Below are 10,937 nucleotides of genomic sequence, written 5' to 3' on the forward strand. Positions count from 1 at the left end.
AGACAATGCAGAATGCTTCCGTTGAAGTGGTTCATTAAGCCCTTCAGCTTTTTCAATCTGCATTTACATAGGCCTTCACTGTGGCTTGTGGCTGAGATGCTGACTGATGAAAGGTCAACAACTTGAAATATTAACTCTGTTTCTTTCTTCACAGTTGCTGCCTGACCTGCTGAGTATTTCCAGTATTTTCTGTTTTTACTCCAGACTATGAGCATGCCCCAGTGGGTTTCTTGAACAGCGCCGGACTTATTAGTAAGTTTACAAATGGAGATAGATGATAGATATAGATGACAGCCATGCATAATGTAAGCTACTCATTTAAGTCTAATTCACAATGAGCTAGATTTTCCTCTATTTGAAACATTTTAGATCTATGTTAGTATTTTCCTTTACAAGCTGCTAATGTATTCATATAGGATCAAGTGTAGAAAGGAAGCTATGGAATAAGCTCATACTGTGTGACATTGGTACACAAATGCATTAATAAAAACTTCCTCTGTTGGTTATGTTAATAAAGGAGTAACCTATTTTGTTCAATGGGTAAACAACTTTGCTAAAATAGTAGACAACCATTTATTTTTATTTGTTCTTGGAATGTGGGCATCACTGGCAAGACCAGCATTTATTGCCATCCCTAAAAGCTCTTGGGAAGGTAGAGTTGAGCTGCCTTCTTAAACCACTGCAGTCCATGTGGTGTCAGCACAGTACTGTGAGGTAGGAATTCCAAGATTTTGACCCAGCTACAATAAAGGATTTCCAAGTCAGGATGGTGTGTGTCTTGGAGGAGAACTTGCAGGTGGTGATGTTCCCATGTGCTCGTTGCCTTTGTTCTTCTAGGCACTAGAGCTCACAGGTTTGAATGTTATATGAATGTGTTAACATTTTCTTATACTGATATTGCACAGAGTGACTTTGCTTGCTAAGTGTCTATTTTGCAAGCGGAACTTAAAAGTGGATTCTGATAACATTAAAAATGACTCAAGCCTTACTTGTTATTAATGATGTCATCAGAAAATCATAACTCAGATATCACTTTCAATTTCATTATCATTGACATCTTGTGTTGTATGTATTTATTAACCAAGTAAATATAATTTTAGTCGTAAATGCTGGTTACTACCATTAGCTAAAAAATTGAGTGTGAATCTGAAATTTATGATATATCTGGATTACAATTTCCCCTTATTTAAAAGTCAAAGTACACACAGGTGTCTTCATTATGATGGGTGCCATAATTTAAATAAAAACGGAAAATGCTCATACTAAACACCATCTGTAAAGGTTTGGGATTTGAATGTGGAATCTTGCCAGACATTATTTACAAAACTACACCAAGTAAAAGTAAATCAAACTCAATGAAACGGTTTTCACTTTGAAACTTTTCCATTACAACAAGTGAACAAGACCAGTGCAACCGATATACTCCTAAATATTTCAATGTGTATTTCTGAGAAATGAATACAAATTGGGTGACTGATTATTCACTTAACTGGAAAATACCTTATTTAAAGGCTCTGTTATCTGGTATTTTATAGATGTTTGCCCTTGAGTCAAAACCATGTACCTTAAGGAAGAAATGATAACCACCTTCATCTTTACAAGGCAATATGTCTTAGCATATAACATTGTCATTGCTTTCTTTAAAAACTATGAAATATATTGTATCCTTTTAACTTGTCGGATCCTTTTAATATTTACTCAATTAACTACACAGCTACAAGAGGAAAACTACTGAAAATATGGAAATACAAGAGATCGAGTAGTAACTTGAGTATGCCCCAGAATGCTGCAATTACCTTCTGTGTTATTATTCATGGCTTCGTTCTATCTCTGTTGATGCAGAAGTTCTCAACCTTGCTGGTATTTGAAACTGTTTATGTTATCAACCATGAAGCTTTCCATTTCAATAACTGAATTCCCAGTCAATGTTTAAGCATCTAAATGATCTGAACACATCCATTGAACCAGATTAGTCTTTGGTCTCAAAAGTCACTATCGTTCAATGATGAAAAAAATGACTAGTTGATAAGTTATTTTACGAATTGCAACCCCAAATGGATCCGTTGACATGCAGAGTAGATGGGCTGGATTTTACGTCGGGCAGACATGAGCTTGCCACCGACATAAAAGTCGGTGACGAACCCGCTTCTGCCTAGCCTCGGGATCCGTCCCGCATTTCATGGGTCCCCAGGCTTTAATTGTTCTGATGCGGAACTTCCACCCGCTTGAAGGAGGAAGTCCCGCCTTATTGAGCTGCCGTCCAATCAACGGGCCAGCAGCTGTTAGTCCCAGCAGCACCACAGGAAGCAGTGGCCACTGCTGGGACTGCAGCCCAGCCGAGGACATGGATCCAGGGGTACAGGTAAGTTTGGTTTGCCTCAACGGTGGTAATCGGTCGGGCCCCGATGAGGCAAGGGTGGTCGTTTCGGGGGAAGGGGGGTGCGTCTTGGGTCCTGGGGGTGGTTGGGGAAGTGGGGGCGGCCCTCAATCGGGCACCCTGTGTCAGTTTGTCAGGGCCCACCCCCGGGGCGCTGAGAGGCCGCCAACTTTCACTGGGCGGCCTTTCCCGGCTCCAGGACACCCATTTGCCATGGGTAAAATCCCCATGGAGGCGGGCGAAGGCCCTTGAGTGGCCGTTAATTGGCAACTTAAGGGCCTTGATTGGTCTGGAACGAGCAGTCCATTTTTGGCCCCTTCCCCGCCCTCTGTAAATTGGGGCGGAGGCAGTGGCAGGTCGGGAAGGCCTCCTGGAGCCTCCCGCTCCATTTTATGCCACCCTCCCGCCACCATCCGTCTCGCTAGGGTGGCGTAAAAGTCTGGCCGATGTTTCCAAATGATCTATGTGTGAATTAGGACAAAGAATTATCCAATGATTATACTGAATCAAAGGGAAGGCAATTTAGGATAATTCTGACTATTCCAAATGACATTAATGATTTGCACAATCTACAGCCGTTTCACTGTTTGTGAATTCACGCCAAAATCAAAAAGCATATCATGTGTAGGTAAATTGTCACATCTACACAATACCAGTTATGCAGTGATGCCACTACCTTCTGATACTAAAGTACATATCTGTGAATAAATGTGTTTGGAAGTTTGCGTTAATTCTGTATTAGTATCAAATGGATACAATCAACAAAACAATAGCTTGTATTTATATAGTGCCTTTAACATAGTAAGAAGATACAAGATGCTTCACAGTGACATAATCAGACATCAAACCAAAGAAGGAGGTATTAGGATAGGTGATGAAGTAGGTTTTAAGGAGTGTCTTAAAAGGAGGAGAGTGAAGAGGTTAAGGGAAGGGAATTCCAGAATGTGGAGCCTAGCTGGCTGAAGGAATAGCTGTCAATGGTTGGACAAAGGAAGTGGGGGTTGCACCAAAGGCTTGATTGGAGGAACAGAGTTCTTGGAAAGTTATATGCAATGTTCCCTTTAAATATTAGTCATTGTATGCTGACAGTTATTTTAGTGAGCAGGCCCTTTAAATTTTTTGTGTGGCCATGCACACCCATTATTTATCATGGAACAAGACCTGCATGCTGCCTTCCAGCCAGTTGTGTGGCCGCACACCTATGCAGCTTAGCAGGAACATTGGTGGTGGGGTTGGAGGAGGCTACAGAGATAGGGAGGGCATGGCTCGGGACCGATTTGAACATGAGGATGAGAATTTTAAGATCAAGGCATTAATCAACCAGGAGATCAGCAAGAACAAGGGTATTTGGTGAATGGAATTTGCACGTGTTAAGATATGGGCAGCAAAGATTTGGATGACCTTAAGTCTGTGGAGGTTAGAAGAGAGGAGGATCACCAGGACAGCATTGAAATATTCCAATCTGGCGATAATAAATATGAATGGGAGTTTCAGCAACAGATGTACAGAGGCAGAGTGGAGACAAATGATATTACAAAGGTGGGAGGAGTCAGTCTTTGCCATGGAAAGGATATAGGTCAGAAGCTCAACTGCATATCAAATAATAAACAAATCAGTCTTAACATGCGGCAGTGGCCAAGGAGGGGATGGAATACAGGGTTGTGCCCATATATTTTCCCTCTTAACTTTTGTGGCACCTTTACAATATTCATTTTTTGAATAAATAAGGGAAGATCAGCATCAAAGCCCTGTAACCTTTAGACTAGTATTCTTACTGTCAATTGTTTTGAAGCTGTAGAAAGTATATAGCATTGAAAATGGTTCCATTGCCTCAGTTATAAAAATTTATCATAGGTTCATCGTTAATAAGGTTTTCAACCAAATTGGTTGTGTGACATTTTCTACTCAAAGTCCAAGAGTAACTTTTTTGATGCCTAGTCTGGAGTTAGAGCAATAATGTTTAACATTTCTTAACTAAAAACAGAAGCCAACTTCATGAGGAATTAATTCTTCCTCTGTCGATGCCCTAAGTCAAAGAGGTGAGTTTTCAGTGTGCTTTTAAAGGCAGGCAGAAACAAAAAGAAATGGAGATGTGGAAAGGTTTAGAGAGGGAATTGCAGAAAGTGCCAGTATGAAGGAAGTGTAACTGTAAGAGGTTCTGTCTTTTGAAGAGATATTAAAGCACCATACAGATGAAAGATGCCATTTTCTTATTTGGAAAAAAGTAAGGTGTTACTCCCATAGCCTGGTTACCATTTTTCCCTCAACTATCATCATCAAAAACAGATGAATTTGTCACTTACCTCATTTGCTGTTTGTCAGATAGTTGAAGGTTCTGTAACCAACAGTAAAAGAATTAAAATGCATTTATTTAGCACCTTATCACACTTACAGATTGTTCAAAGACACCTCATAGTTGATGAATTACTTTTGAAGTGCAGTCACAGTTGATCTGTAGGAAAAAGAAGTGGCCAGTTTGTGCACAGCAAGGTCTCACATCTCAACCTAACAGCAGCATCTTCTACAATACAACACTTCCTCAGTACTGCACTATGTATTATCTTACTTTATCTGTTTACAGCCGGGAGTGAGTCTTGAAACCACAGCTTTCTGATTCAACAGCAAGAATGCCACCAACTGAGCCAAACTGAAACTCAGGAAGCACAGAAGGAAGATTGGGGACAGAGAAAGCTAATCTTAAACCTGCAGTGGATTTTGAATTCAAGACTTTGAAGGACAGAAGCCAGTGCAAGTCAGCAAGAGTGGAGGCAATTAGCAAGCAGAATTTAATTAAGGATAAGATGCAGGCTGCTGACTTTTGGATAAGTTGAGCATTGTGGAAGGTGGTGATCTGAAGGTTGATGAGGAGAAATTGAGTCTAGAGCTGAAGCAAGTTATGGGTAAGAGTTTTGACAGCAGTTTGGATTAAGAGATGAGGCAGATGATGTCGCAAAGCCGAAAGCAAGTAGTTTTGCTAATGTAGGTTTTAAGGGCTATTTTTTCAAATATTTGCTTCCAGCATGGATTCCTACCTGCCAGGAACAATAACAATCCATTAAAGTTAATAGCTGTAAAACTATGCCACAATTGCTTTACAGGTACTCATGATACCAGTGGCTTCCTAACAGAAGTGCTCAATTGGAATATCAGCCTTGTGGGGTTTGAAACTGATATCTAGGTTAACAGGAGGATAAAGCTTTCAATAGTCTGGCTGACCTAAGTGAGCATCTAGGGAGAGGGTTGGAGTTAATGGCAGGGAGGACAGTTTTTGATCGGGACTGAAAACCATTGCTATAATTTTCAATTATAGGACATTTTTGCTCACCAATGTCTTAATGTCAAACATACAATCTAAATGGACAGAAATATTTGTGGCATCTAGAAAAGTGAAGGAGAGATACAGCTTGATGTTATCAGCGTACGTATAGAAGCTGACCCTTTGCTTATGGATTGGAACCTTAGAAAAGTTAAAGCACAGAAAGAGGCCATTCAGCCCATCATGTCTGCACCAGCTGAAAAAAACTAACCACCCATTCTAATCCCACCTTCCAGCACATGGTCCGTAGCCTTGCAGGTTACAGCACTTCAGGTGCAGGTTCAGGTACCTTTTAGATGAGTTAAGGGTTATAGAACCATAGAAAAGTTACAATTGCTGATCAGTATAAAGTAGATGAGAAAGAGGAAGGGGCCAAGGATCAGGAACTGTGAAGGTGATCATGGCAGGGAATAGATCTTTGCTAGGATATACTAATAAAGACTTTATGCAAAGAACAAAGAGGATAAAATTTGTGGTACTTCAAAGCTGTGGAACTGCATATATCTCTATTTCAGAGTTTCAGGATTTCCTGAAAAGTGGTTATGGGTTTAGTAATAACAGCAGCTTACATTGATTGACTCCTGAACTAAAAATCAAGTAATACCAAAACCATAGCAGAGCGCTAGGAACACATGCCAGAAATACATGTTTAGGCTAATGATCAAAAAGGGCAATAATTTAATAGAAGCAGATTGAAAACACGTGTTTGCTCAGTACCAGTTGTAAGCTGTCTTTACTTAAGATACTCAGCAGGTTGACTTATGCTGGGCTGGTGAATGAAGTTAGCGAAACTGCTGAAAGAGCAGTTGCAAACCTGGCGTTCTACAGAACCTATTCCTAAGCAGTGATGGCTGCAGAAAAGAAACATCCCCCAAATTGGCTGCTTCCTTTCCACACACTACACTGTGACTACACCTGAAAGGTACTTCAATGGCCGTGAAACACTTTGGGAAGTCCTGAGATCGTGAAACGTGCTACCTAAATGCAAATCCTTTCATTTCTGGACTCAGTAATGCTCTGAAAATCAGTAGACTTGATCAGAATGGCCTGCTCCAAGATTCTAAACAGCGCTGCACCACAAGAGCTGCGAGCAGTTAAGTCAAATCCTGCTTTTGTCAGGAACACGAGATACTGCTGCGCTTCAGCATTCTATAAAAAAAAATTCTTCTTTGGCCTCCTTGTCTCGAGAGACAAAGGGTAAGCGCCTGGAGGTGGTCAGTGGTTTGTGAAGCAGCGCCTGGAGAGGCTATAAAGGCCAATTCTAGAGTAACAGACTCTTCCACGGGTGCTGCAGATAAAATTGGTTGTCGGGTCTGTTACACAGTTGGCTCTCTCCTTGCGCTTCTGTCTTTTTTCCTGCCAACTGCTAAGTCTCTTCCACTCGCCACGCTTTAGCCCCGCCTTTATGGTTGCCCGCCAGCTCTGGCGATCGCTGGCAACTGACTCCCACGACTTGTGATCAATGTCACAGGACTTCATGTCGCATTTGCAGAAGTCTTTAAAGCGGAGACATGGGCGGCCGGTGGGTCTGGTACCAGTCACGAGCTCGCTGTACAATGTGTCCTTGGGGATCCTGCCATCTTCCATGCGGCTCACATGGCCAAGCCATCTCAGGCGCCGCAGGCTTAGTAGGGTGTATATGCTGGGGAAGTTGGCCGCCTCGAGGACTTCTGTGTTGGCGATACGGTCCTGCCACCTGATGCCAAGGATTCTCAGAAGGCAGCGAAGATGGAATGAGTTGAGACGTCTCTCTTGGCTGACGTATATTGTCCAGGCCATGCTGCCGTAACGCAAGGTACTGAGGACACAGGCTTGATACACTTGGACTTTTGTGTTCTGTGTCAGTGTGCCATTTTCCCACACTCTCTTGGCCAGTTTGGACATAGCAGAGGAAGCCTTTCCCATGCGTTTGTTTAATTCTGCATTGAGAGACAGGTTACTGGTGATAGTTGAGCCTAGGTAGGTGAACTCTTGAACCACTTCCAGAGTGTGGTCGCCGATATTGATGGATGGGGTATTTCTGATGTCCTGCCCCATGATGTTCGTTTTCTTGAGACTCATGGTTAGGCCAAATTCATTGCAAGCAGCCGCAAACCTGTCGATGAGTCTCTGCAGACACTCTTCAGTGTGAGATGTTAATGCAGCATCGTCAGCAAAGAGGAGTTCCCTGATGAGGACTTTCCGTGCTTTGGTCTTTGCTTTTAGGTGGGCAAGGTTGAACAACCTGCCACCTGATCTTGTGTGGAGGAAAATTCCTTCTTCTGAAGACCTGAACGCATGTCAGAGCAGCAGGGAGAAGAAGATCCCAAACAGTGTGGGTGCGAGAACACTGCCCTGTTTCACGCCACTCAGGATTGGAAAGGGGTCTGATGAGGCGCCATTATGCTGAATTGTGCCTTTCATATTGTCATGGTATGAGGTGATGATACTTAGTAGCTTTGGTGGACACCAATCTTTTCTAGTAGTCTGAAGAGACCACGTCTGCTGACGAGGTCAAAGGCTTTGGTGAGATCAATGAAAGCAATGCAGAGGGGCATCTGTTGTTCACGGCATTTCTCCTGTAGCTGGCGAAGGGAGAATAGCATGTCAATGATGGATCTCTTTGCTCGAAAGCCACACTGTGCCTCAGGATAGACACACTCAGCCAGCTTCTGGAGCCTGTTTAAGGCGACACGAGCAAAGACTTTCCCCACTATGCTGAGCAGGGAGATTCCATGGTAATTGTTGCAGTCACTGCGGTCACCCTTGTTCTTATAGAGGGTGATGATATTGGCATCGCGCATGTCCTGTGGTACGGCTCCCTCATTCCAGCACAGGCAAAGCAGTTTGTGCAGTGCTGAAAGTATAGCAGATTTGGCACTCTTGATTATTTCAGGGGTAATGCCGTCATTCCCAGGGGCTTTTCCGCTGGCTAGAGAATCAATGACATCACTGAGTTCCGATTTTGTTGGCTGTATGTCCAGCTCATCCATGACTGGCAGAGACAGGGCTGCATTGAGGGTGGTCTCAGTGACAACATTCTCCCTGGAGTACAGTTCTAGGTAATGTTCCACCCAGCGGTCCATTTGCTTGCGTTAGTCAGTGATTGTGTCCCCGATTTAGATTTGAGGGGGACAATCTTCTTGATGGTTGGCCCAAAAGCTCTGTTAATGCCATCATACATTCTTCTGATATTTCCTGTGTCAGAGGCCAGCTGAATATGACTGCATAGGTGTTGCCAATAGTCATTTGCGCAGCGCCTGCCGGTTCTTTGTGCCGCGCTTCTGGCAGCTTTAAGTGCTACGGATGTTAACTCGCTGGGGGCTTTCTTGTAGTTCAGCAGTGCAATGCACTTAGCGGCTATGACAGGTTCCAACTCTTCAATGTGAGATTGAAACCAGTCTGCATTCCACTTCACACAATTGCCATAGGTGGTCATTGCTGAGTCATAGATGGCGTCTCTGATGTGGGCCCACTTGGTCCCTGCATCCCATGTGGGAGTGTTTTGGAGGGCTTTTTCAAGTGAATTTAGAAACTTACGTAACAGCTGTGGATGAGAAATTCTGCTAGTGTTGATGCGCGGGTGGCCCTTCTGCTTGGAGTGATGCAGCTTCTTTGGTTTGAGGCTAACCTTGCTGCACACCAGGGAGTGGTCGGTGTCGCAGTCCGCACTGTGGAAGCTGCGTGTGATTTGAACACTGTTTAAGGAGGCTCGCCTTGTGACGATGAGGACCAGCTGGTGCCAACGACGTGATCTTGGGTGCCTCCAAGAAACCTGGTGACAGGATTTAGTGTGAAAGAATGAGTTGGTGATGCAGAGGTTATGATAGGTACACAACTCAAGCAGTCTCTGTCCATTCTCATTCATCCTTCCAATGCCAAAGCGCCCAAGGCAGGAGGGCCATGAGTCATGGTCGGCCCCAACCTGGCATTAAAGTCCCCCAGCAGGAACAGGTGTTCGGTATTGGGGCTGCTACTAATGATATTATGGAGTTCCTCGTAGAACTGGTCTTTAGCTTCAGTTGGGGAGCAGAGTGTTGGAGCATAGATGCTGAGTAGGTGTACTGGACCAGAGGCGGTGAACAGTCGGATGGTCAGTATGCGTTCCGAGCCATTTGAGGGTGGCTCTATCATGCTGAGCAAGGAGTTTCTGATGGCGAAGCGCACTCCGTGCTGTCTTGGTTCTTCAGGATCCCTACCCTGCCAGATAAAGGTGTAGTCTTGCTCTCTGAGAGATCCGCTCGCAGGGAGGCGTGTCTCCTGAGGTGCTGCAATGTCCACATTGAGTCTACTGAGCTTGTTGTTGATGATGGCGGTCTTCCGAGAATCGTTGATTTGTGTAAGGTCTTCCGACAGGCCAGGACACATAGTTCTGACGTTCCAGCTTGCAAAACGAAGGGCTGGTACCTTCTTTCCTTTTTTGATCGTGCTGTTTGGTGCGGTGTTACAGTCCACTTGTCGGGCAGTGACCCTGAACTCCAAGCACCCATTGAAGCAGGTGGACTGTGGCGGGACAGAATCTTAATGATCGGGGGCTGCCCGGTTTGAGGCGGGCGGTAGCTGTCCATTGAGATGCGATGACCTCTACAACCGACAAAGGCAACCCGTGGCACCCAATCTCTACACCAATTGAGCTGGACTTATAACCCATAACTGCTGCCTTCCGTGTTGATTTGGTCAGTGTGAGGCGACTATGGATTGACCTCTCCATGGCGCATGCCTGGATATTGTGAGTTGCCCAAGCATCAAAACCCCCTTCTCTGCCTTCCTGGTGGGGTCCAAAGGAGTGCAGAGCACGACGTTTGGCATCAGTATGGCTGCAGGAACTGCCGGAAACATGCCAAAGGTGACACATGACGGCCTTCGAGGTTCCGCTCGGAATTTTCTGTTAGGGTTTACTCCCTTAGCCTTGGTCTCTCCCGAGACGCCCACAAGGCAGTGGGGTTATTGGGACCCCTACACAGGAGTAGGTGGATGCAGGTGGGGGGAGGGGGTGCGAGGAGGAGGAGTGCGGAGGGAAGGGGGTGCGGGGGGAGCTGGGAGGGGGGCTGTAGGGGAGAGGGGTGCAGGGGAAGGGGGTGCGAGGGGAATGATGGCGGCGTCCAGGGCGGTGGTCGCGTAAGGCTGGGAGAGGAATTCGCCGCAGAGAGAGGGTGAACGGCGGGCAATCCGGGAAAGGAATGCTGATGAAGACCTGCCAGTGGTGGCCAAGCTTGGCCAAGTGGACAGGAAGGCCACTTGGCTGTGTTCGGGGAGCCCGTCCAC

Source organism: Heterodontus francisci, chromosome 16, assembly GCF_036365525.1.
Source record: "Heterodontus francisci isolate sHetFra1 chromosome 16, sHetFra1.hap1, whole genome shotgun sequence".
Lineage (NCBI taxonomy): Eukaryota > Metazoa > Chordata > Chondrichthyes > Heterodontiformes > Heterodontidae > Heterodontus > Heterodontus francisci.